This window comes from Struthio camelus, chromosome 23, assembly GCF_040807025.1.
Source record: "Struthio camelus isolate bStrCam1 chromosome 23, bStrCam1.hap1, whole genome shotgun sequence".
Classification (NCBI taxonomy): Eukaryota; Metazoa; Chordata; class Aves; order Struthioniformes; family Struthionidae; genus Struthio; species Struthio camelus.
In genome coordinates, this window is record NC_090964.1 from 6,047,404 (window position 1) to 6,074,530 (window position 27,127).

A 27,127-nucleotide genomic window follows, 5' to 3' on the forward strand; every position below is an offset into this window, starting at 1 on the left:
CTCACAATGTCTCCAGGGATGAGGCACAAAAGGATTTGCTCAAGGTCATACGGCTTGTGAAAGAAGGGACTGAAGTGAGGTCTGTCTAGCCCTTGGCTCCTGCACTGATCCCTGGCTCGTTCTGCCAACTGAATACGCAGCTGCTCTGCCATGCTTACTAGGAGGCACTTCCAGCACATAAGCCAGGGGCTGCTATGACAACAGTCATACCTGAAAAGGTACAAGGTACAATCCTCCACCAGATCCAGTCTCTCCAAAGACCCTCTGGCATCCCCCAGGGTAGCTCAAGTAATCTCTGCCCTGAAAATCCAGGGACTCAACTCCTCAGTCAGAACAGCTCTGCTGAAATTAGTGGGTCCTCCCTAATTTACACCAGCTGCACATCTCACACAGCATCAACAAGCAGCAACAGGTCTTGAAATTCTGCTAGGCTAGTAGGACCTGCAGGGGTGGGTGGTCTATTGGGACTTGAGTGTATCTCTCATTAGGGATTTGGAATTACAGAGGGAGCTTGGCCACACCTTTCCCATTCTTAGAAAAAATCCAGTTCATTATACAGAATTAGTGAATAATTTAGGTTGGGAAGGACCATTGGCTCATCTGGTACCACCTGAGGCTGTTCCCAGCGGAGATGACAGAGGAGGGGGTGAGTTTCAGAGACTCAGAGGGAAGTGCAGGTCAATGGGATCTCCAAGCTCAGCGAGTTTACAGTGGTACAGACCAGCTGGTTACTGTGTGGCACAACTGAACCTCAATTCCAAGTCTGATTAGCTTTATAGCCCTTGGGGCTGTGATGGTGAGCCAGTCATAACACAGGGCTTGCACCTGTACAGAGGCAAGGACTTTTCTCAGCTGAAGGGAGTGTTAGTCCTGGAGTGGAATGAAGATAGCTGCAAAATTAGCTTTAAAACAACTATTTCGCTGCTAATTGAAGAACTTGATCTTCCTCTGCAGGTCTGCACAGGCTACTACTACGATATAAAAGCAAAGATGTAAAATAATTTGCAAATTGTTAAATATCAGACTTTCACTTGTGTGTTCTTAATTCTTTACTTTTTCTTACAGTCATATATGTCTCTGAGGTGAATTGTTTATACTTGAATTTTTTCATTTTTTCCTCCTTAATAGAATTTTAATTTTGTCTGCTAAGAAGTTCCACAGACAAATGTTTAAGACTCAGCAAGACAAGTCCAAAGCTCGGTGAATGCCTTTGTTATAAGAATGGCACAATTTTACACAAAATTGATAAGGAAAGAGGCTGTATTTGCAGCCATTACTGCCTTCAGATAGACTACCTCACACAAGCCGAGGAAGACAAAGTGTTTCAGCAGGCTATAAACCTTCGTGTAGTGTAGTGTCTAGCGGGACTTGCACGTGAGCAGAGTCAATGCTCACAGGGCCAGGTGGTGGTCACCACTCCTCTGTCTGTACGATGGAAGATATCTACTGCTTCTCACCGTGACCTGCTGCTTCCCTCCTCCCTGACCCCACATCCCAAACGATTGCTCTAGTTGCCTTCCCCAGCAACCTGCGTGGTGATAGAAACCTACTTGATATATTGGAGGGACAGTTTTATTAGTCGGTAGTGCAAAACTATTAGCGCTGCATACAAACGCTGCATTTTTCATACCCTTTTGCCTATAGCTCCAACAGCATGTTACAAACCTGCTTATACAGTTTAAAGTTCAGAGCCTTTATTGTCAGTATGGCTTTTGCATATATTTGTCGTATGAAGTTTTAAAAATACACTATTACTGGCAAAGCAACCACTATGACAGAACACTCAAAGCTTTTATAGTTCAGACCATTTTACCCCAGAGACGCAGTGATACACATTTTCAGATTTGCAAAGCCTCAGTCTGCTGCTGTTGTTGTTGTTGTTTAAGAAAGCTATCGAAACCAATAGTTTTCATCTCCATGGTTTAAATTTTCACCCCCAGAAGCATGATACCATTGTGGCATCGGAGGTCCACAGAAATGGGTTTGAAAGCACACTTTAGGTGAATAATGTTCACTTGTTTTTTTTCTAATTTGATCCCTGCAATACAGCCGTGAGTCAGGTAAAATAAAAGCTCTAGCTGGTTCAATTTCCTTGCCAGGAAAATAGCCCCAAATCATCTTTACTCTAATGCCTCTTTATGCAGTCATTTCACAATGTTCTCCCTTGTGCATTAGACTGGAAATTAATGACCTGCCTGGCAGAGATAGGCCAATCTGTTAGGTCAAGAGGCTTTGTTAAAAAACAGTTACTGGGGGTTCTAAAAGTTATAACGATTTTGAGTCCAAGGTATTCTGACTTCGAAAAAGGGGGTAGGAAAAATGAAAACTAGGCACCCTGGCTATGTTTCAAGGAGGTAAGGAAAACCAAGAGACTTTTCCTGCCAGATCAGCTCTTGGTCACTTGGCACTCGACGCCTTCAAAAACCACAGAAATGTTCTCAACTCTGGCGTTAACTGTTAGAGCTCTGTGTGTCCCTGGTGTTCCAAGTGGGGAAAGGACCAAGTGGCTGAACAGACTCACCAGTGTCGTTGCCTTTCAGCTAAAACTGGGAAACTCACTCTTTCCATGTGCAAGCCCCCTAGAGTGGTGAAGTTCCTCCTCTTCTGGGCTCATCTTCCTTCAGAGGAAACAACAAGGGCCAGGACACTGCGCTGTCCCAGTGCACCACTCAAATACTAGCAAGCTCTGGACGCCCTTTCATTCTGCCCTGAACACGGAGGGCTGGCAAGGCCGGGTGGATCCCTTTCCTAGAACAAAGAAAACAAACAAAATTACTTCCAGCTCCACAAATTCTTCTCAAGCTAATATGTTGGCTTAGTCTGTACTGCTATCCTGTAACAAGAGTGTGGACAAACAGCAGGAATAAGACAACTTCCCATGCTCACACTGGGGCTATTCATTTTACCAGAATGTACGTGGGAAAGAAGTTGGGAGATCAGTTTAAGCCCTAGGTGTGTTTGCAGGGGATCTCGGCTGAAGAGGCCAGGGAAAAGTCCAGTCTGCTGAGTCAGAGGGGAATCCCAATGAACCGGTTTCATGAGAAGGATCCAAGACTCCTTCACCCTTTACATGAACTAAAATGAGCGGTGAAAGAAAGAATATGTGACAGAGGGATCACCCTCTGACAAAGGGACTTTTAAGAACAGTAGCACAAGGTTAATTTGACACTGCGCTGACGTAACTCCAGCTAGAAGTTTGCCCCTAGCACCCCTGAGGCACCAGAGAGCCAAGCAACCACACAGTGATGTAGCTAATCCCTGGTGCTCACTGCAGGATGAATTTGGTGAATCAATACTCCTTCTGCACTTCTGAGGACACATACACTACTGGCAGTCACTCATTCTCCTGTTATTTGGAGAGTAACGTTATGGAAAGCCATCCCAAAGCTCAAACAAAGCATTAGGAGGTACAAAAGAATATTTAAGGCAGCATTGCTGTTATCAGCAAGATTACTGAAACGTTCTGGCTGTCAGCGTGGATACTGGTTACCTGCCATTACATCAGTAGCAGCAGGTCTTCAAACCAAAGGTAGAAATCCCTGCAATGGCTGAGGCCATGCCAGCAGCAGGCAGCGAGCCTGACCCTTCCTGGAGAGGAACTCCCACAACTCCCGTCGATGGAGCTGGCTGGACTCAGTCCTGTCCCTTCATGCTGCCAGTTAGCACCAGGTTTCAGTGACCTAGTGCTGGACTCAGATCTGTGAGCTCCAAACCAAACCTATTCTCCCCTCTCGGTCTTAAGGCCTGAAATGGTATTTACTGCACGGCCCCACACTGGGCTTGGCGGCTGCTGGTGCAGCTTGTGCCAGTGTCTGCTCACTGCTCCTTCCCACACTTTGAATCTCATTTCTGCTGTTCCACAGGCTACAGCAAAACTAGCCTTTAGGGGAGATGTGTCAGTGCCTGTTGGCTTGGTCTCATCTGCTGCCATGTGCTCAGTACAGCTTCTCCTCCCAAGCCAGCGCTGCAAGGTCATCGCTTGCTTTGGGTTCAAATGCCAGAAATACCCAACTGAGCAGTGATTTCTGGCTCAAAAGCTGCCTCTTCCATAGGAGCCTCTGGGGAAGGGAAAGGATAGGCTCTGCTTAATTGCTTTGTTTTTAAAGTAGCACTCTCTCATCCTATTTTTGTCCTAGGGTTATTTTAATTGGACAGCTCTAAAGCTCTTTGCAGCTCATTCAAAAGGAGGGAGAGAGAGCAGACCCTCCAGTTTTACAGACCCTTCCCTACAGAGGGATTGTTGCTGGTTCCAAGTCATCCCATGTAGTTATTTATCAAACAAAAGGGACAGCCCTTGATCTGTGCCAATGACTCCAAAGTGATGCGGGGCTCAGCGGGGTTAGGAAGGAGACAGTGTGAAAGGGTTTTCTGTCTTCTCTCCTTGAGCTGCCTCCTGAAGTCATTATGCCCTGTGGATACCTTTATGCGAGGTGGCCGGCTTGGCAGGGAGGCAGCGCTGCACGACACACACAGTGCGCTTGGAAAGAGCAGGCTGAGTTGTAGCTGGAAGACAGAATATAGCAGCTCTGGAAAGGCCATCTTAAAATAATGTTGTCACTAGAGTCTCTCAGATGAGGCCATTAAATGAGCTTGGGGAATGGCAACTCCCATCTTCTTGCAAAGTTTATTGCTTAATGGTGGTGATTGAGGTTTTTTTCTGAGCGCGGGTGTTCCTGTTTGCACAGTCCAGCAACATCTCCCATCAATTCATGGCAGAGTGAAGCTACAAGGAAACAACAAGCTTGCTCCCGATCTCATCAGCGCAGGCTTTACCTCAACACAGTCTCTGCAGTAGTCAACTTCTCCTAAACACAAGACCAGAACCAGGTCCTTCTCATGTCCTGAGAGAGAGACGTGCCTGCAACTGGGGCTCCAGGACAGACCACTGTATGTACAGATTTTAAAGGCAGGAGCTACTAATTTTGGAGTAGCCAGGGTTGTCTTGCCCCAAGAGGAGAACTTGACAGGCAGTGTAAACCTCTGGATTGTGGAAGGCATCAGCAGAGCCATAGCAGGAACATCTGGCAACCATCAATTCCCCATGGCTTCTTCTCTATCAGACTTTCTCCTCAGATGACAAGAGGGACCAGGCACGAGGGAGGGTCTATTTTAATGTTGTAGATGCTGGAAAGTTGAACTTGAGGGAGCCTGCTTGTCTCATGCAGGCTGACAATAAGTTGCTCTACAGGAACAGCTCTTCCCAGGTATCATACGCTTGCCCTTTCCCTAGGGAAGAAGGGTGCAGAGGGCACTGAACAACCGCAGCCCTTGCACCAGCAACTGCACTGCCTCAAGCAGTCTGCTTGGTAGCTGCCGGAAAACAAAGAGCATCTTCAGTGCTGAGGGTAGGAGCAGGCCCAGACGCAAATCCCGATCCTGCTTCGTGGCCATACAATATACATGTCTCACAACACCTAAGGCCAGCAGCTAGCATGATTACGGCTTATGCTTGCTCCAGCAAGACAGCCTTTGGGGGAAAATACTACTGATATCATACTAAGTCCCCACATCTGGGGCCCAGAATGCTCCTAGCAGGATTTGGGCTTTCCCTAGGGCAGGAAAAGGAGCGGTAAAGTATTTCTTCTGTCTTTCCCTTTCCTATGCAGCATGGAAGAGCAGCCAGGATCTGACTCTGCTCTTCCAGTCCTAGTGAAGTGAAATAGCCCTAAAAGCATATGCGTGAGATATGAGTGAATGTGAGGGAGGGTAGGGGCTCTACAGCAGTTGTGTTATTCTTCCACATCCTTTACCGGAAGATATTCACTCCATAAATATCATGGGTTATGGCTGGGCCTGGAGTTCATGCTGAGTTTAATGGACTGTGCTAAGCAAGCAGCGTGCGTGTGAATGTGCATGTGTATTTCTTCTGTTTTGCTGGAGGGAGCTCCCCACACCTGACTGACAGCTCCCAAATCAGTGAACTCGGCACCTCAGCTCAGGCTAACTGGATGTTTCAAACTAGTGCTGGGGGGTTTGTGGAGGGGAAGCAAGGCAAGACTGTCCCTGCAGACTTTTGCCAAGTTAGAGCTCCCTATCCTCCTCCTGCAAAGACTTCAGGGAGGACAACTTTTGTCTCTCCCCCTATCCTGTACCAGCGAACCCGGAGTGCATCCATGAGGGCTACAGGAACCTGGGATCTGGAGAGAGCTGGAACGCACTGGCCAGAGGTGGGCCCTGGAAGGAGCTGACCAGTTGACACCAGTTGAGGATCTGACCTCAATTCCCTTCGGGATTTTGGCACCCAAACCGCTAGGGTGCTTTTGAAAATAATTCTAAGCTGTGTATCTTTAGACCCCTACCTACTTACAGTTCAGCACAGAATCTCAATTTCTTCTGACAGTTAGGGTTGTTTTGATCACAATTTTGGCCTGGCTGAGGGCTCAGAGCCAGCAGAGAAGCCACCCTCAGCATCCCCAAAGCTCGAACCCTCCTCTCTGAGAGCATCCTGCCCCTCCACATACAAAGTCCAACCTGTCACACGTCCCTGGTACTGCCGTGAGCGTGGCAGGGTGACTCTCCAGTCACACGGCCACAGGAAGGGTCCTGTTGTAGTCCCCCATGGCATTAATCAACATGCTCCCTCCGAGGGTTCCTTGTTTACAAACTAGAGAAACCCAAATTCTTGAGTTGCTGAGAATTTCCGCTCAGCTGTGGGTCGCATTTTAAGATTCCTCTGTTTTTCTTCCCAAGTAACAACTGTTTGTTTTGCTGAAGAAAAAGGGATTGATTCTGCTCCACTCAGAGAGGTGTAAATCAGGAGTAGTTCCACTGAATCCAAGGGGCCAGGAGTGGGGAAAACCCAGCAGGAGAAGTGTGTCCTGCCCAACTGTATGAGCATATGAAGGCCAGATTTCTTAGTTCCTTTACCCTCCTGCTGCTTTTTTTCTCTTCCCACCCTTACCCCGTCTCCCTGTTAGAGAGAATGTCATGACTGAGATGTCAAAGAGTAGTTATCACTAGATGTTTGGTTGTTTTTTCAATAAATATATGATGTGCTCCAGATGCTCAAGAAATGAGTATGCTTCCGATGATCGCTTCTGCTCTCATTTAAATCCTGAGTCACTCTGCTTACTCCTTCAGACTAATGCCAGATGCAAATGAAGGAAGTAAGATCAGCATCCAACCTTGAGTTACTAAAAGCAAACTGTCCAATTACACTTCTTAGAGAAAGACTTCTGCAATGATTAATGACAGCCAGACAAACAAAAGAAGGGCCTTGGGACATATTTCACAGCAATTTTCACTTAAGCAACTGGGACATTTTTTAAAGCTCAAAACAAGAAAGACAAAACTATTTGCTGCGCTCAACTGACCTAGTTTATTTTTTTTTCTTTTTTAAGAAGATACATGCTTACTGGGAACATGAATGAAAAGGTCCCGTTCACAACTTTGCCTTGACATTGCTTGAACGAAATAGCCGCTTGGGTTCAAGTCAACATGAGTCAGGCATCAGGTTCCCACAGCCCCAGATCAGGAACTGGTGCCCTTTAATACACCTCGTTTTGCTCTCAGTAGTTCAGATAGAGTCAAAGGAGCTTTTCTAGATTTATGCAACTACTGCTGTTACCAGAACTGGTAGTTCTGAGATCCGCCTGGTAACATGGCGTTTGCTCTCCTGGGTCCTGTTATGTTGCAGCTGTATTTTAGTTCAGTTTCAGTGGGCCAGTTTTAACATTGGTTAGAATCTGGGGATGTGGGGGGGCACTTAATGGGCAAAAGCTGTGCAAGAAGGGCTTTGTAACCCTCCCAAAGCATGGCTGGGAAGCAGAGTTTTCCATGCAAAACATCCATTTTTGCACAGTTATCCAACTCCTAACAACTGCAAAATACACTGTAAGATCACCTGCACATTTTTTCTGACTAATCTAGGTTGAATGTATGATTAAGTCTCCTAGTTATGTCACTTCTGAAGTAAATCCTGGATATTTGTGCTGTGTTGATATAAATTTATGGACAGAGCTATTTGATTCTTCAAACGGCTCCCAGATCCTGTTTACAAATTCTTTTATATTTTAGGTCAGATGTGTCAGCATGAGCCAGGCCACCTTTCATCGTTCTGATAGTGCAAAGCAGCCATAAGCCCAATTTAGTCAGCCAGTTAAAGTGGATTTAGTGGTGCTTTGGACTTGAAGCTACTCAGACAGGCAGAGGATATCAGTGAATACTGTCTGCACGTGGCACATTTCAGATGGATCCTTACAAAAACTGCATTACTTTCCTACGAGAGACATTTGTGACACTCCATGCTCTTCCCTCTGTAAACATGGTGCATTTTATTGAAAACAGCTGGATTTACACGAGTGTCGACGAGATTAAGGTCTGTGTTGATTTTGTTCTGACAGTCACAGGTGTCAAAGACGGTCACTAAAGGACTTTTTCCTTTGAAGGTGCAAAATGGATGTGGCAACAGAACTGCATTTTTAGATACACACACAACCTCTTATACTGGAGTGTCTGGGCATGTTAAAATCTTTTTCACATGGCTTAGTGTTTACTGGTGTCAGAGGTGGATAGCCTCAGAACAGCTGTTTGGCTCATTAGCTCTCAGACATGGAGAATGTTTGTCCTGGGAACAGTATTTATAACCTTCCTAGCCAGCGAGAGCCAAGATATTTCAAAACATGGTTTGTACTGGAGTGATATCTCCCCTCCTGAATACCTCAACGCAAATGTTTCTAACTAGTCACTGGATAACCGAGACAGCAGGCAATCTAGCAGGAAAAGAGCATTCAAGACTTTGTAGACCAATTCTACTTTGGCAAATAAAGAATAACTTTTTTGAACCTACAGATCTGCAGTGTTGTATGACCAAAGTAAGGCAGAAGGGAATCAGTTTCCATTCCTCTTTTATGAGAAGAAAGTTGTGGTAGTGGGAGAATCAGAAAAGTTTTGGTAGGGGGAGAATCAGAAAGGACCATGTGCTAATTCACTTCTTGATGAAAAGAGTTTACAAGATGTCTCAGATAAGGCTTTCTAAAGTACTGCAGGAACCTATTTGCACTACTGAAGTCATTCAGATCTGAGCAATAAACACTTATGTAACAAGTCTGGGAAGAAAAGGATTTTCTGCAGAATCAGTCACTTTCCTTTATTTCCCTTGCCTTCCTCAAGATTCAGGTATTTCTTACGGCCCAAAGGAGAACTAATTTCACTGGCAAGTATCTCTTTGGAGATCCTCTGGCAAGTTTTACAGTACCATAGGGTTTCTTAAAAAGCTTTTCCACTGCCTGAGAGCAGGTATTTTCTCACCTGCAGCAAAACACCAGCTATTTGACATCTCGTTCCTCAAGGTGCCTCATTCCCGCTACACTAACATCATATCTCCGAATGACTGGGACTACTGCGACTGATTTCTGTGACCAGCATTACCCAAGCAGAGGGAGCCACCAGGCTTTCCCAGAAACCTGAAATGGTCACATCCAAACATCTCCACGCACTATCCAAAAGCAAGTAAGTACCCCCCCACACTTTTACAGGTGAGAGATAAAGCACGTAACAGCCATTCTCAGGGCTATGTAGTACGACAGTGGCAGCTGTGAAGATAGGATTTGACTCAAATCTGCACATTTTCAATAGCAGCTACTGATTTAGGGCATTTCTAATATTGTGATATGAGGATGACTTTTTAATGCTAGACACCCATCTTGCAAGAAATCACCCCCAATTTAAAATTACTCTTTTCAAAACTGGATCTCAAGTCTTTCATGTCTTACTCCCTTCTTTGTTCTAACCATTAGGGACACACTGCCACAGCGAACGGACTCCACATGTCCTTTCCTACGTGCTGAGACAAATCAGAAGAACTCAGAAGACCACCCAGCTATGCCATGGTGAAACTGGTGCAGGTAGTGCAATGAGGTAATTCCCACTCAATATTCCTGATTTGTTTTCCAACTGCACAAGATGGTCCTGCCACTTCACCTTGGCCTCAAACACTCTGCTTTTGGTGCTTCTTGACCCGATTCCCACACGTGTGACTTTTAAACTCTATTGTAACCTCTCAGGATTAGCAGGGATGGGATCAGACAGGAACAATCTGCCAGTACTTCATTCAGAGGGATATGGGTTGCATTGGGCTAGAAGGCATGATAAGATAGGCAGATGATCAGGTCCTATGAGATGCTGGAAAAAGCTGCAAGAAAGAAAAAAAAATGGAGCAGCAGAAGAGAAAAGCCTGTGTCGTGAAAGCGCTGAGGCCAGCTTGTTGGAGTTTCTGGGGCCCGTACATGGATCTGTATATTTTTTCATCAACATCTGTCCAAGACACATCCTTCCTTGTAGGTGCCCTGCTGTAGGGAATTTCCATGGACACACTGATTCACAACTGCTTTCCCTCTGGCCCCTGAAGCAAAATGTTTTGCTGTGTCCCTTGGATGCCTTTGACCCGTGCAACATGATTTCAGAGAACGCTTAAGAAAATCTTGTCGCTCCCCAAGCTGCTTGTAGTGTTCAGGTGTAGCAGGAACTATATGGTTACTTCACACGGTCGCAACGAGAACAATGTCCCAGGTTTTCATAGATTTAGGCTTTGCATAATGTTTTCATTTTATGAGACAATCAATGGGATGTTTCTGATAAGGAGAAATCTGAAAGTGGTTCCCATATTTATACTAGCGGAAAACAGCAGCGTGCCCTTAGGTCCAAGTTTCTGTCCATGATTTCTCACTCCTACCTCAATTTTGCTTCTGCAAAGGGAAAGAAGTCCTTGAATACCAGTGGACTACCTGCATGCCAGGAGACTTGACAGCAGTGTGCAGAACAGGTCACAAATACGGCACTTCGCACAGGGTGGCCAAAGCACTGTGGCCTGACTCACTCTTTTACCACTCTGATCCCACGTCGTCTGCCCGTCTGCTCCTGCCTCCTGTTACGCCCTTGCCTGGACTGCACAAAGTTCTTCAGTTCTCTGTTCCTCTAGCCTGAGGCACCTCACACAGCCATCGCTGTGCCTGAAACGTGAATCATGGAGTAACAAAGCCAAAATTTGAACTCACAATACGGTAAAAAGAAGGAAAAGCATTTCAGCTTTCACTGCGTGTAAGAGAGGACCAGCCTGCCCCCGTGTAACCTCTGACCGTACCCAGCCAGCCTGTTCCTCTGTTTCATTTCCCACTTACATGGCACCTGGAAATTTTCACTGGGGGAAAAGAATTCTGTCTTATATTCTGTCTGAAGGTGACCTTTCAGCTGAACTTCTCAGCCCCGTCTCATCTTTTGAATCATACGTAATTATACTAATATTGAACATTTACCAATTCTGTGGCCTTCCAGCCCCAAAACACCTTGCAAAGTGTAAAACCTCAGGCACATTCCCCCAGGGAGACGGCTCTCTATCGCTGACCTCAATGCACACAGGAGGAACCTTAGTCCAGAGGAGAGAGGCAACTTACTAAGGCCACACAGCAAGTCGGCAGACGAGCCAAGAGCCAAAGGCAGCTCTGCTCACTCCCTGCTCTGAGCGCGAACCAGCCAGTGCTTTTTCATCAGCACTGACAGGACAGATATCCTAGTGATTTCAGCGAACAAAGACGGCCCTCTTTGAGCTGCCGTGTGCTGCCATGTGTTTCCCTGCTGTCAACGATTATCCATGGGATTCCCAACAAGGACCTACAGTCACTGGCAACATCTGCTGCGGGGTTTCTCAAGGGGCTGAGGACGGGCTGTTTTTAGCCTCTGTTTATTTGGACAAGTCCGTCGTTTGCCAGAAGTGCTCCCCCCATGGCACGCACATACACACACCCACACGCTCCTTGGAGCCAGAGAGCAGGGGACCTTCCATCCCACACAGACGGCTTTGTAAGGCCTGGCTCTGCAGGAGGCCATTCCTCTCTTCCCCCTTGGAGCTGGCTGCTTAAAGTGATGCTGAGATCAGACAAAAGATTTCACCAAGCAAGTCAGTCTGGGGGAACACAGGGATTGTTGTCCCAGGTCAGACCACTGACCTGATAAACCCAGCATCCTGCTTCTGGCAGTATCCAGCCCTTGATGTGTTAGAGGAATGCGATTTCCTCTTCCCCAGATCTAACTAGCCATGCGATGCCTGCTGTGGGTGCACGGATAAAGGTTTCCTTTCCCTATAGCCAAGAAAACAGAAGAAGACTTAGTTTCTGCTGTCCAGTTTTACCCCACAAGTCCCAAATACTGGTTTCAGATAGAGCCAAGGTGATATGCTCAGAGTGGAATGAGGCCTTAAACTTCCACACGGACCAAGGAGGGAGAGACCCAGATTCAGAGATGTTGGAGGATGTTGGAAAAGCATCCTCTTACCTGTCTGCCTCCTGTATGTTTTTACTTGTCTCCAAAACTCTCCTGGAAGGACTCTCTAGACAGGAGCCCTCTGGTGCACTCAGCCCTTGACCTCAGCACTACAGCTACCAGCAAAGAAATCAGCTAGTGGTGAAAGAGAAGAGTTAGCTTGGTGGGACAGGGAGCACACATCCTCCTGGGAACTCAGCTGAAACTGCATCTTGCTGTGTCCTCTCTGTATCATCCTCCCTAATTTGTGAGGGGCCAGTAGGAAAAGGTTGGAGCTGCTACTGGGAGACTGAGTCATCAAAAGGTCCTGTGAGGAGGTCCAAGGGGTCATATGCACCTTTGGTCTTCTTCCTTTACGTTTCATGGTCCTCAAAGGCATCAAGGAGCACAATTACCAGGCGGAAATGCATGGGACCTTCCCATCCTCCTGCAGAAGAGGATGTGACTCCTGGATGTTCTCTTCTCTTCGCAGTGGCCTGCCACTCTTTCTTTCCTCTCTGCGTCACGAGAAGGGCAGAGCACATTCCCACAGTCCTAGGTACTAACTCGTTTCCTCTGACAGATAAAGAAAACTCAAAGGGCCAGTTCATGGGTCTTTAGGGAACTCAAGTGCTCACTTTCCCTCCCAAGTTTAAAAGTGTAGCCACTACAAAGTCACACTGGGACCAGAACTAAGCCTTTCTATTGCAGAGATTTAGCTCACTTGTGCCTGGAACAAGTTATTTGGAGATTGAGGAATGTCTTAAGGTGATGTAGATGAATTCAAAACATCTCCCACTCATTTAACACACACACACACACACACACACAGTGTTTGTGCAGAATTCTTGTCCAGCTGCAAACCCCAGGCCTCCACGCATTCATGGCTTCTTTCTTTGAGGGAGCGCTGTCAAGAACACAGAAGCTTGGAAGATTTGGACTCTGTTCTCATGTCAGATACTGGATGTTCCAGCAGAGATCCCCTTGATCACAATCCACTGGCTTGCACTTGATCCCAAATTCATCATTGTCACTCTGCCTGGAAGCAAGCCTGCCCTCAGGGCTTTGGAGGCTGCTGGTTGTAGGGAGATTCAAGCCTGGATTAACCCTCACTGACAGTCCAAATGAATATTCATGACCCAAATCATTTGTGCCATTCATTCTCGTGGAAGTGTCACTCAGCTGACATTGAGCCCTTGGCAGGGTGGAGTTCCTCCTGGTGATGCCAGCTACAAGGACAGCTGTGGTTAGACTAGTAGAGTGTGAATGCTTCAGTGCGATTCGCAACATCTTATCCAACAAACAGGATACATGGATTTGGGACATAAAAAGTGGTGGACTCTGGCTTGCTCCATAGCTCTAGCTCCCTAAAACAAGCACTGGTCCTCAGTAAGTCAAATAAGTCTCTCTGTACCTCAGTTTCCCATATATGCAAAATGGGGATAATGCCATTCTGGAAAACGCTTTGCAATCTTTAGCTGAAAGCAAAAACACAAGCACAACAGATTTTTTCCCTTTCTTACAAAGGGCATTCTTCGTGATTAAAATTCAGTCTTCACTTTACTGCCAGCTGGCTCCATGCTCCTGACAGGCCATGCCAAGAGTTAACTGTCATGCCCCCTCTTCCCATGACATTTAACAACAGAAGTCAGAAGTCCAGATCTTTTTATGCACCCTGATCATTGGTAGAGACGGTCTCAGGCACTGGTGGGAGGGCTCAGGCTGCTGGAAAAGGAAGAGGTGGCTAAAAGAGTGGTTGAAGAGGTGGGTGGTGCCTGTTCTGCACAACAAGGTATCTTTGTAAGAATCATTCCAGGAGAAATAAGGTTGAAAGGAAACACAAATAATCTTCAGCCTTTTCTACGGTGGGAATGACAGCACTGGAGACATCCCCTCGCGTTGCCAGGGCTCTGCACGACCCTTTACAGAAGAAGAAAAAAACAGGGCTGGCTCTGAGCTGCTTTCCTGGGGAGAGGAGGAAAATGCAGCATGAGAGCAGAGGGCAAGGAAGGACACAAACATACCCTCAGGAAATTCAAGAAGACTTCTTCTTTGGGTCATATTATTTCTTTTAGTTGTGAAGTCAAGGGGCCAGGCAAAATTTCCTCACTAGTGAGGATGACTGAGGGAGGAGGGGTCAACCAGCACCCACAGGATCAAAATACAACCCACCTCAGGGTGGCACTGGTACAGTGCAATGCTTTGTTTGTCCAGCGCTCACATAGGAGTCAATATGAGTAGACTGGCTACATTTAGATATATTCCAGGCGTATTTTGCAGCTCTAAGCCTTAGCACATGGGGCTGCACCTTAGCTGATCTCAGCAGTTAACTGGGATCTAAGCAACTAACAGATGGAAACAAAATCTGACCTCTAAGAAACACTCGTGTGCTGCAGCCTTTGGTGCTGGTAATTCATTACTAACACACTTCCCAATCAGTCTTAGCGACTTCTGCAGTAATACTGCAAGGTCAGGGCATGCTCTGGGGTTGTCAAGTTGACACAGCAGTTAAGAGTGAAATGAAGGTCAAAAGAGACGTCAGGAGAAAGGAAGCCTTGTTATGGCTCGAGTTTGGTCCCAGGAGGGAACTACAGTTGCTCTCCAAGGCATAAAGAAATCAAAAAAAGGAGAGATTCAGCCTGATCATAGAGAAAGAATGTTTCTGATCTCCCCCTCTTCCGCGCAGCAATGCACCACTCCACACAATAGAGAGGAAGGATGGATAAAGGAAGCTTATGTCCTGGGCACCTAATAAAGGGATTTGGTGGGTCCAGCCCCAGAGAGTAACCCTGGATTTGTTTGCGTTGTGCAGGGTTAAGGGTTCTTGCTCTCACTCTGCATTGGAGGCAAGACTAGCTTGTATTCAGGGTGGCTGTTCAAAGCTCATGTTCTGCTGTGGCTATTGTTTGGCGTGACAAGCACAAAGCACACAGTAAGTGAAATTACACGTTGGGCTTATTTTTAAAAGCACTAACATTTGGCAAAGACTAGGAACTCCTACCACTTTGGGCTAAGTCTTAAAAACGGAGAAAATAAATAAGGACAGCCTTCACGCTCATACTTTCCTAGGAAGAAAGTTGTTTACAATACATATTACACTCCAGAATAAAGCTGGAATAAACAAAGCTGAACTCTTACCCATCTCTGTACTTTTTCCTGAGAAAAGTCTTCTCAAGAGAGAATCAGCCCACCACCTCGTCACCCCATAAACCCTATTTAATTCCTTGTGAATAGAGTGGCTCAGATACTGTGAAGTGGCTCACCATCCTGTGATGATGATCAAAGCACTCAGCCATGCTAGTGCTTTCCAAATGCTCCTTCCATTGCTTGGCTAGACAAAACGCACCTTCTCCTAAACACAGCAGACTGGCTCCCTACATGGCTCCCTACATGCGAGCTGCAGATCTGTCCTGGTAGGTACCAAGTACCAGTGACTCCAGCAGAAAGCAGGAGAAGGTGAAATCAGTAGTTTGCAGGAAGTGCTTAGCACATTTCAAGATTAGGTCTTCTCTTCCTTACATCAGAACAGTTGTCTCCCAGAGATCTTGTGAGGACACCTTGCTGGGTTACCTGATAACCACCCAAATGTTGTCCCCTCTTGGATCATTAGTCAGGTTTGTCTGATATTCTGTCCAGGATGATAACTAGTTCCTTTCCTCCATCAGCACATGTCCCCACCTTACGCAAACATATGCACTTTAGAGAATTAAAAGCAACGCACTCATTTTTGAGTGAGGAAACCTTATTTTAAAAAGTCACATTCTTTCTGAAATGTGGTGAATCTAAGACTTTCCGGTTTCCATATAACCCGTTCTTTCTCTGCACACTTAGAGCCAGTCTGCAGGACTGTTGACCATGGCAGAGTTTTATGCCCAACAAACAGCAGAGCTTTCTACCCAGGGACCAGACACTGAAGACATGAACTGTGTCCTTGGACACAAACACCCAACCACACGTGTATCTTGCTCCCTGCTGCAGCCAAAACACACTCAGAGGTCCTCGTGACTCACAGGCGGGCCAGAAGAGAGCTCCTCTTGATCTGGGCTTAGCCTCTAGTTTCACAAGCATTCGTTTCAGTGGAAGCGCTGGCTTAAGTAGCTCCCATATTTGCCCTCCTTGTTACACTGCCACTACAACTTGGTTTTGTAGCTGAAATAACCCTACCAAAAAAAGGGAAAGTGTCTTTTTTTTCCTTTTTTTTTTTCTTTTTGTCTCAATTGAGATCAATTCCCTAGCTGGTTTGTGCAAAAGTTACAACAGGATGACAGAGAGGAACAGCATAGGGGCAGGAATGGCCAGCCAAAGTGAGGAGAAAGTGACTGCTTTCCGGAAGTTCACCACTGCTGGAAGAAATGCTTGTGAAACAAAACCCCGAGCTGTGCTAAGCCTGTCCCAGTTTGGAGCTATTTGTTTTGCACAGGAGACTTCAGAGTCTGTCCAGTTCTGACCGAGAACCTTCCATAAGGCGAAATCCCCACTTGGCTTCCCGTTAGCGTGAATGGATTGTTGAATCCTTACACTGCCACATTGTTGGGTCCGACTCTGACTACTTCGAACACAAACAACCTGAAGGTCTCACATGAAGAAATATCTTGGTTGACAGAAGAAGAAAAACATAAACCTGCTAATGTAACTAGCGCTATTAATAATCTTTATACACCCCAGCTGAAACTTGGGTAAGGCCCACAGGAAGCCAAGAGGCAAGTTCCAGGTCCTTGTGGTTCACGAGAATTTCCTGTCTTGTCAGTGCACATTTCCTCTGCTTCGGGGAGGGATGGAGTCCAAGGCAAATGGCATTCCTTTTACTCACCGACCACGGCATCGTCCGAAGGAAGGGGCGGCTGAGGAGCTCTCATGCTGACAGATGGCGGTTTTGAAATTGAACCGCCGGGAGACCCAGGCCAAATCAGATATGGGGCCTCAGGGATACTGGTGGTAACTCCAGTAAGGATGTGCAGCCGGCTATTACTCAAATTAATTCTGACTGCTGCTTTCCTAAGGAAGCTGTATCCAACGAGGCGAGGAGCCTTTCTGCACCCCCTGGAGACCCCCGATTGCACGTACTGACTAAGCTGATCGTTCCCCACCTTCCTCTTTTGCAGCTGCCTCTCCAAATGCTGCAACGGAGCCACAGCATTCGTAGCACTGAAGCCTGCGGGGATTATATGTTACTGCTGGGGAGCCGGGGGGAGCCTGTGAAACTGGCTGCGCTAAGTGGCAGGATCCCAGTGGGAGGGAGTCCTGTGATCACTCTGTTTTCATAGTTATGTCCAGTGACAAAACACTCCTTATCGTGTTCTTTTGCATCAGCGGACAAACTTCTGGAAATCAGACCGTTCTCAATTAGATGCTCACACGTGGATTTAGGAATCTGGGCAATCAGGTTTGTAAATGTTTAGGGCAGGATTTTTCAAAAGCTTTTGAATCGCACACTTGTGAAAATCTGCTCGCTAGCAGTAAAGACCTCAAGGTGCTGTAGAAATGACCTTTAATTAGTGCATGCAATTTGTGAAGCTGAATTATTTCCTTAGCCCCATTTTATAGATGGGAAAGCCAAGGTACAAATGAGGCAGCACGTTTCCCAAGGCTACATAGCGTGTTAGTGCCACAGCCAAAAACAGACCCTACTGCTTCTGACTCCCAGTTTCTTGCTCTAATTACCAGAAAATTCCTCTCCTCCATGGCACAGCCAACTGGTTCCAATAATAAATCCAAGCTGTCGCAAAGATCAAGTCCATTTTTTCACTGCTTAAACCAAAAAAATATTTAATTTTCAAAACACAGGTTTGGCTTTTCATCAGAAAAAGGATTTGTTTCTCATCATTCATCTGTTTTTTGTTTTTTTCTCTCTTTTTAAAAGCCAAACATTCAATCACTCTGTTCAATATAGAGTTCCTAAGTAAGGAACACTGCAACTATCGTTACCCTATAAATCTTCATTATTCTTACTATAAATACACTTATGTATTTTTCATTTTGTTATTTCTATGACTAAATATGGCACCTTTAGCAAACCTCAAAATGCTTTCCAAAATTAAGAACTTTGAACCAAATCCTGTAGCCCTTGTTTCTGAGAAGCAAAGTTTTTGAAAAAATTGTAACATTCCTTGGTATGCATCCAAAGCAATAACCTAAACCTATGGCTTTTCAACACTACTTTAATTATGCCAGTCTATGTTGGTAAGGATAATACTGCCTTAGCTAGACACAGTCATCTTGCTACAATGGTACTTTATGTTACCTATTCCTGTATGGGAATAAGCCAAACCAAGCTAAAACATTTTTTCTTTACTGTACCCACTATAGGTGTATCAGAACAAAACCTGTGTGAAGACGCCTTAATGGTAAAAATGACTTTTAGCATGCACAATAATCACTGCTAAGCTGAAAAGAAGACTGGCCATTTTCTAAAGAGGCAGGATATTCTTTCTAGCTTTGCTTTTTTGTTTGTTTTCCTAAACTGGAAATTCAGATTCTGTGGAGGCTGGAAGATTCTCAGATGACTAGAAACTAAGCGAAAATAGTTTTATCCCAGGGTTTATGAGTGTAAAGACTGATCTGTTGAAAGGGGAAGCGAATGTTAATTAGATCCTTTAACTCTGTTTCGCATTCCCAGTTTGGCACAAATGAGTAATTAACATTGTGGAGAAAGGATGTTTTTGTTAAAGAACTAAATCCCACAGACTCTTCCCACCTTGTCCAAGAACTAGTAACTCACTATAAATAGGAGAACAAAAGGGTGGCAAAAATGACTGAATCCATCCGCCTTTGATCTGTGCTCCCCCTGTGGAACTGTATCTGTTGATAAATCAGTCACACTTCTCACATGAACCTCCCAATAACACCCAGGACACTCAAAGCACTGGAAATGATTGACCGAGATTTGCAATTCTTTGCCAAGGACTTTGATTCCACTGTCAGCAGCAGCCTACAGAATAACATGACCTGCCTATTCTTTTTCACCACATAAGCTGGGCTTGTCCACAGTTAACTTTCCAGCCCACGGAGGCAACCGGAGTAACGAATGGCTTGGCTTCTTCATGGGCAGTGGCAACTTTAAAACTAGATACCCTTATGAGCCTTTTAGTTCTATTTCCTTAGGTCTAGAGCCTTGTGCTGAGCTAACAGGCACAAGCTCCAAAAGCAACACCACTCAGTGGAGAATCAAAAAGCTTTATGGCTTGCAAACGGTTCAAAGGCAAGTGACGAGATCAAAGGTGCTCACTGTGTGCCAGCTGCAGCAATGGTGGCACCTTCAGCCTCTCTGCCACACAAAAGGAGGAAATTAATCTTATTTTTCCCTCGATGCTTTTGATATGGGCATTAGCTCTCTCTCATCAAAGCCAAAGAATACCTGGAAAACTGCTTCAGAGGATTTAAAATTATTTCAATATATCTTCAACACATAGAAAACTGAAATGGGAGAAACTGGCTGAGTTTGAAATTAAAAAACAAAAAACAAACAAAAAGATATGAACTCTTGCTGCAAAACTCAAGCCCACGAAAACCCTCACCTATTAAGCTTTTAGACTGAAAAAGAGGGGACCTCTACCTTCCTCTGAATTTTCAGCACTTACTAAAATGAGAGCAAGCTCAGGAAAAGTCTTCTCAGTGTATTTCTGTCCCAGTATGAGCAGAAATGTGTAAACTACAGTGTTTACTTCTGGAAGCATGCAACCCCAAGGCAAAGAGGTCAGATAGTAAGGTTTTATCCTCTTTAAACTTAGGAGAAAATTCTTTAAGATTCCCAACCTAATTCCCTGATTTATGTTTTCTGGAATCTGAGTAGAAATCTAAATGTTTGACTGATTTCCCCGAAGTTTTCAGGACTCATTCATCACTAACAAAGAAACTTGGTAAACTGCACTGCTGGCAACCAAGAACAAAAATACTAGTGGCTACAGGCTCTCTGCTCACTCTAAGAATCAGTTCAACTGGTTCCTTTGGAGCAGAACACCCCTCATCCAAAAAATGGCTACAGCTCCATTAAATTCAATGACTTTCAGGCATTTACAGCATTTATTATACCTAGATGTTCTCAGGTCAGCCTTACAGATTTTACATACCCTGCAGTACGTATGCAGTATCCAGCAAAAATACAGGTATCCCACCCTGGGAGAGGTGTGAATACCATCTTATCTCCCCTTCCCTTCCTCATTCACTAAGAAAGGTTTATTTTTGAAGCATAAAGTTTAGATTCTTATGAAATCCTCTTGAGATTGTATATCTGAGTAATTATAACTCTGGCAGTCTCATTCACAGAAATGATCAGTTCTTTTTTTTTTCCTTCATTCTAGGTAAGCTCTTGGCTTCTGTAGAGTTGGTTTCAGTGCTACGCTGTAAACCTGAAATACTACTGGAGCCAATGGGAGACATCAACATTTCTGGAAGGCAGCTCCCTGTATGACAACACACCTTTTCCACCTACTTAAATTTGCTGCCTCTCAACGTCACCAAATGTTTCTGTGCTCCAAGCATTCAGGAAGAGCAATCTTTCCCATTCTCAAAGAAATGATCCAGTCCCCCCACGTGCATTATCAAGCATAAGTATAACCACGTGCAGGGGTTTGTCTGACTTACTTATAAAACCACCCAAAAGTTCCCAGATGAAGTCCGCTGCCTAATAAGAAACCTTATGCAAAAATCTCATTGAAATGTGTTTTGCTGGACGTTAAGCAGCTTTCTTTCTGTCCTGCCTAGAGCAGAGTTAGAGGATAACTGATTGCAACCCTCTCACCTTTCACACTTTGGAAGACTGTCCTTAGCAAACCCTACCCTTCATCTTTTATTTCTGTATTAAACACATCCAGTTCTTTCAGTTTCTTTCCTAGGTCCAGAGTTTTAGACCTCTGGTCGTTCTTGCTCTGCTCAGGGCTCCAGTGTGTACTTCTCTTCTTTAAAACGTAGCGCTCAAAGCTGGGAGCACCAATACCTACCAGAGAGGCATAATTACTCTTGTGTCTCACGTGACTTTCTTGCTAATACATGCTCAGTCTTTTTTACAAAGCGTCAACTGATGAATCGTATTCAGCTTGTGGTCCACTAAAACCCCCACATCCTTCACTGCTATGCCACCACTGAGCTATTCCCCACCCTTTATTTGTACGCTGTTTTTCCTTGCTGTTGGAACAGTTGTCTAGGAGAGCCTAATCTACCTTCTCCGCACTTGTAGGAAGAAATGTACTGACAGTAAAGGCTAATTCAAGTACTTACGCACCTGGAGAGAGAGAGAGAGAAAAGTCAAGTGAGCTCTGACATGTTCTCTGAGAGGCCTCCTTGCTAGTTTTCCAGCAAAAGCAAGGATATGATTTGTAACTACTCTAGAAATGAACCCACGAGTCCCTCACATGCCACAACTACACATACACTATTCTTCTGATCCGTGACAATTCGTGGGGCTGGGCAAAAGTAATTTCCAGCAATCTCCCGTTGCTGCTATGTTTTCAGTTCAGTTTTCAGAGTGCAGGTGACAGACAGCACTGAGAGGAGCCAGATATAACACAGTCGAGACCAAATCACCACATGCTTCTTCCACCCAATGGCCAGCTTTGCCTTTGCTTCACGACATGGGTTTGACATCCCCCATCCTATTCCAGATCTTAACTTTACAGCAACAGAGTGCAACAGACACGCTCAGGGAAGATTAAACTGAACACCTCAAATGCTGCTTGGAGCATGGTAAGAAGCTGTTGCAGGGATGACTGCCGAACTGGCACTGCCACCCTCCACTGTGCTGCACCCAAGATAGAGAGCTTGATGAGGCTGTCGTCCCTCCCCGTTCAGGTGTGAGGCCAATGACCCATGCTGCACAGCCTCTACCTCTTCTCCTCTTTCCCTGGCAGCTGCTGGGTCCATTCAAATAAGGCATTTGAAGGACCTACAGGGTTTTCTGTTGGGCTGCACATGAAATCAGACAGTATTCATCTAACTGAACTGGTGCTTCTCTTTTCAGAAATATCAGAAGTGTTCATACTGAGTCGTTAGCATAACTGCTTTTCGAGTTACAAAATGATCTCACCAATGAGGTAGAGAAGACCTGAGGCCTATTTATTCATTTTACTTTAAAACGTCAGCAGCATAAGATCACACAGCTGACTCTGTATGGAATACAAACATACTGGCAGATGCCCCAAGAGCTGCTTTCAAGCAAATACCCCAAATCAGGCTTAATTCTGTCCCACGAGATGCTTATGGAGGAGGTAAACAGACAAGCCCTGCCAGCTAGTAAATTATTACTGCAAACATCCGGAACACTCTTATTTGACTTATTGACATTTTCATAAATTCTCTGAGGCAGAATTCCCTGTAGTACCAAGGGAGAAAATAAGAAACAGACTTCTTATTTTCTGACCCATTCCTGGTCAATGACATCCGCAGTCTTTGATGGCCCTTGCTGAATCAGTGGTCTATTATTTGATCCCTGTGTGCATAGATGAGGCCTCCAAAGAAATCCTCTCAAGAGAAATGGGCAAGGACATCCCTCAGCAAAAATATGATGTGGATAAAAGCTACGAAAGAAAGGGATCGACTGATGGCATGGCAACAGGAATGTAAAACTAGCAAGGGGAGCACAGATGCTCACTGAGGGGAGAACTGACAGGCCTGGGAATGGATTCCTCTAGCCCCGCTTGCTCGTTGATGTGCTAGACTATACAGGCATTCTCCACACTGAACTCTACATGCTGTTGCTTACAACCATTGAGCTTGGAAGGCACTCATAACTTCACAGCTTGGAAAATATTCCTTTAAAAGCATAGGAATGGAGTGTCCTTGGCCTATTCAATCTTGGCTTTGTTCAGGAGCCTTACAAAACCCACAGGACCAGAGAAATATGAGCACAAGGGAGAATCACATAAGTTTCTCCTTCCTTTTTTCTTAAATACAATGCAGTATGCCGAGACTCTCCTTGTAGGTACTCCAAGAGTCCAGCCAACACCCACACAGATACAACATGCCACCCTGAACATTATTAACAGCAGGACAGATCTGTCTCTGAGAGAGCATCAGGTCTCCACCACAGACTGGTGTTGATATACAACAAACAGGGTCTGGGTAAGAAGCTAGCACATACATAGGTACCAATAATGAGCTTTTACCACCACTTCCTTCAAAAATACCACTTTTTGTGGGAGCCAGAACGCAGTCACAAATTATTTTTATTTGCTGTGAGATCAAGATAGGAACAGCAAGTTTTATCAGTAAATGAATAGAATGTCAAGCCTACAATAATTTCTAAATGTTATATGGAAAAAAAAATTCTCAGTTCTATGGATCACTTCAAGCTGTGTTATCTTCATCATATAAAAAAAACTGCTTTTGATCAAATATTAAGACTTACCATCTCATGCAATAATAGAAAACAGATTTCATTGCATGTTTTCTCCTGGATCACTTAAATTACTTTCAGAATGTCAGAAACCACTCCAAGCCCAAGCTTTTGCTTTATGTATCTTCATTTTGTTATTTTATTTATTATTTTAATTATCCCTGGCCAAATTCACCCCGATCTCAGTCCATTGGCTACAGTTATCTTAAGATCGAAGATGGACTTGGCGCCTGTGAGACTAACAATAGGGAAGGCTCTAACACACTAACACAGTATCAAAGGCAGAAAAACTATTTGAATCAGTTTCAAGCTCATGCTAAAAATAGCAAACTCAGATTAAAATCTCCCAGGCCAGATTCTCATGCTCAAACTCATTAATTTTAAACACTGAGACCACTCAGGGCCTCCTACTGGGAGGTACTGAGTGACCCTTAACTCCAATCAAAGTTATTGAGAGTTGAAAGAGCTCTGAAATTCATAGGACTGGGCCCTTCAACTAGCCAGGTTCCTGGAGGGTTCCACAAAAAGAACTGGAGGTTCCACAAAACCACAAAAAAAGAACTGGAGGGTTCCACAAAAAGAACTGCATCGCCCACTCCTTTGGGGTGCTGAAGGATCACACCTCCAGTGGACACCAGTCAACGGTAATTGGCATTTACTCAGCAGTTTTCAGGGCCAATTTCTTAAAGGAAAAGGTCACTACCATCCCAACAAGGTGACAAGATATACAGGTGTTTCAGCACACAGGACAGAGGAATCCTCACTTCTTCCTATTATAACTTGCTGCTTCTTTGCCAATTCACACATTTTTCAAAGAGAATAAACAGTTTTTCAGGTAATAGTATTCTTCTGGCAGTGTTTTTGCTGTGTCACAAGGTTAGGTGCATAAACAGCAGTCATTTCAGAAATAGCACAGAACATAAAATTCTTACCTCCTGCTTGTCCAATGAGATCCCATGATCCTGGCTTCCTTCTGCATTTTCATTGCCCAATATCCATCTCTATGGATTATCCCAGGAAAAAGCAAGTTCTGCATTACTCAGCTGGAAAGAAAAATGGAAAGAAATTTTTAAAGATACTGGACTCACTTCATCAAACAACAAAGAAGAAACTACTGGCATTTAAACGTGCTTTGAGTAGTTGTAAGGTAATCACACAGGATGAGTGACAATTCTGTGGGCTCTGCAAAACAAAGTGCAGTGCTAACCAGCGGACGAGTCACCGAGTTGCAAAAACCCACCCTGAAAGCTACCTCTTGAAAGGCAATCTCAGCGGGATTGCAAGGAGAAGGCTTGGCCTCAAGGAGAGGCTTCTTGCCTGCAAGAAGCCAGGTTGCCAGTGACACCTCGGCACAAAAAGTGCTACTTAACTACCGAATGTCTTTATTCTATAGTTATCAGTGGTGGTTTCTCCAGCTGAGATATATCTAGGGGGAAGGGTGAGGGAAAAGATTGCTTTATTGCTGCTCAGACTTTACTTTATATATGGACAGTAGGCATCAGGTAGCAGGGTTGTCAAGTGCTACCCTTCATAATTCTTGATCAGCAACAATACTGATTGTCTGACAATTTTAGCCCTGCTAACTGTCTTGATTTTATGCCAGATTTTGTAATGTTGCAAGAAGAGAATGGAAACATGACCTGAGGGTGCCCTAGAGGCTCAAAAATTGGAAAGCAAATAAATCAAAGTGTAAACATGTTTTTAATCTCACGAGTCTTACATCACTCATGCTTTCCAAAGAGCAGTTATTCTGGAGCGCTCAGTATCGGCCATACTGCAGAAAGATGACAGAGATACAGATCCTGCTCAGCATGAAGGTGAAGGATTTGCACAGTCTTCTGCAAAAATGTAGTAAGGGTCAATGTTCATTATACTTTTCAACTGCAAGGAAAACCAGCACGATTAATTTTTTGTTCTATTCCTGGTTGGTTGGTTTCACATATTATTCACTGGAATTAGGATGCTCCAGGGCAAAGTTTAAGTGAACATTCACACATTGTTTCACAAGAAGTTTCAGAGGATTAGCTCCTCTGACCTGTGCCGCTCGGATCAGGCTATGAGGATGCCCGACATCAGCACTTTGAAACCTCCAGACAACATCTCCTGGCCTTGTGCTGCCCTCTCACGGGTAGCAAGCAGCAGAGCAGCAATACCTCTGCTCGCTGAGACCCGGGAGCCACAAAGACAGCAGTACAGAGGGTTTGGACTGTCCCTGTCAGCAGCAGCTTGGATTTATGGCATGCTACAGTGACTGCACAACCACAGCCAGTGCCTTAGCAGCTAATGCCCTATGCCTGGTTTTCCATCAGAGGGTACAGGGCTCGCAAAGCACAGTTCCTGTGACCAGAACTGCTGGGTTGGGTGACACCGAAATACCAACCAGCTCGCAACCACGCAGCTGACAGTACTTTGGGAGTTCTGACATTTGAACTGCTAGCAGTCGCGTTCGCTCCAGGACCTGCCACCTTTGTTGTCAAGGACCTGGCAGAGTACAGCGGAGAAGAGGTAGAATTACACCACACCCAATCCAACCCCGCATGCTGGACTGAAAACTGAAGACTCAGTCTCCAGGCTGCTGGTGAAGAGGCAGTAGTCTAAACTCGCAGACACTGCAGAGCCGGGGCAGGCCTGGTGCGGACGGGATGAGCTGCACGGCTGCTCCCAGACAGGGTCCAGAGCACATACTCTGCACTGGTGGTCCTAGAGCAGGATGGAGGGGAGTAGGGGTTTTGGCTCTGTCATAGCAAATTATTTGGGTATACAACAAGTTTCCATTATGTTTATGCAATGCCTATCACAGCAGAGTCTTGTGTACCACTAGGAGAAGTAATTAGGGTTTTTTTTCTTCATTTAAAAGCCTCATTAATTTTTAAGCCAATTCCATGGGGCCTAGGTTGTCAGTTCAGAGTGCTACAGAGAATTCAAACCCTCTATCTCAGCAAAGAAATGGATTTTTTGATTAGGAAATTTGGGGTTCATTTCATTTGTCTTCTCACCTCCGAAACGAGTATGGAATTAATTTTTTTTTTTTTGGCCTTTCTCTAGTACTTAAGGGGCTGGAAACTCACTTTTCCTTTTCAGGAAGAGTGGAGGCCCTCGGGAGCGACACAGCTCCAGGAGCGGAGGTGTTAAGGGAGACACCGCTACCGCAGGCGGTGGCTGCACCACGTCCGCTCCGAGCTCCAGTCGAAGCAGCCGGCCCAGGCGCCGGCAGCCCTCTCCCTGGCCCAGCGGGCAGCCTGCCCAGCACTGCTTGACCAATTTTCGGCGATGAACCTTCTCCAGCGGCTGCCATCGCCTCCTGCCCCAGCTCCCCGCGCCTCTACCCCCTTCGCCAGGGGCCGTGGCCCCTGCGGGTTTCTCCTGCCCCCACACAGCCTCGCAGGGGCCTGACCCGTCATCCCGCCCCACGCTCGCCTCGCCTGGCCGCCCTCCCGGCCCGGCACCCCTCGGCCCTCACCTCCTCCTCCCTCTCTCCAACCCTTTCTCCCCACCTGGGCCCTCTCCTCCTGCCCCCCTCAGGCCTCCTCACAGGGCTGGGCCTGGCTGGTCACCTCCTGCCTCCTG

At 45.5% G+C, this 27,127-nt stretch overlaps 1 long non-coding RNA gene across 1 annotated transcript; it reads right to left on the reverse strand.

Annotated features, from left to right (window-relative positions):
• Window positions 1–1,945: 1,945 nt before the first annotated feature.
• LOC104139572 (uncharacterized) lies at window positions 1,946–26,684 on the reverse strand. The gene is made up of 5 exons (XR_693128.2): window positions 26,629–26,684; window positions 25,941–26,260; window positions 25,281–25,334; window positions 24,493–24,603; window positions 1,946–2,748 (listed from the first exon to the last, which is right to left on the reverse strand). It is a non-coding gene; the product is annotated as an uncharacterized lncRNA (long non-coding RNA).
• Window positions 26,685–27,127: the final 443 nt, after the last annotated feature.